Source organism: Corvus brachyrhynchos, unplaced genomic scaffold (genome assembly GCF_000691975.1).
Source record: "Corvus brachyrhynchos isolate BGI_N302 unplaced genomic scaffold, ASM69197v1 scaffold142, whole genome shotgun sequence".
Lineage (NCBI taxonomy): Eukaryota > Metazoa > Chordata > Aves > Passeriformes > Corvidae > Corvus > Corvus brachyrhynchos.
Genome location: NW_008237226.1, coordinates 6109039 through 6109376, shown reverse-complemented (window position 1 = coordinate 6109376; position 338 = coordinate 6109039).

Genomic DNA, 338 nt, shown 5'->3' with positions numbered 1-338 from the left:
TTCCCTACAACTTTGTTATGCTTTTTTTTATTTGATTCCTGGAAGGCTGGCTTTTCATTTAGTTTATGTTAATCTCTGAGATTTGTTGTATTTGTGTCATGTCTGGCTACAGGAACTAGCCAAAATGGCTAAATCCTTTCAGGAATGCAGAAACACGTAAATACTGCCAGAGGTTTTTTTTTGTCTATTGCAATGCGATGTTAACACTGATTTTTAAAGACATGTCAAATACTAATTTAGTTATTTAAGTCTACTGCTGCTCCTCCCTTTACAGAAAAAGAAAAAAGTATATATTCTGTCATTGCTATTTTTAACATTAGTACTTGTTTGGATTATGG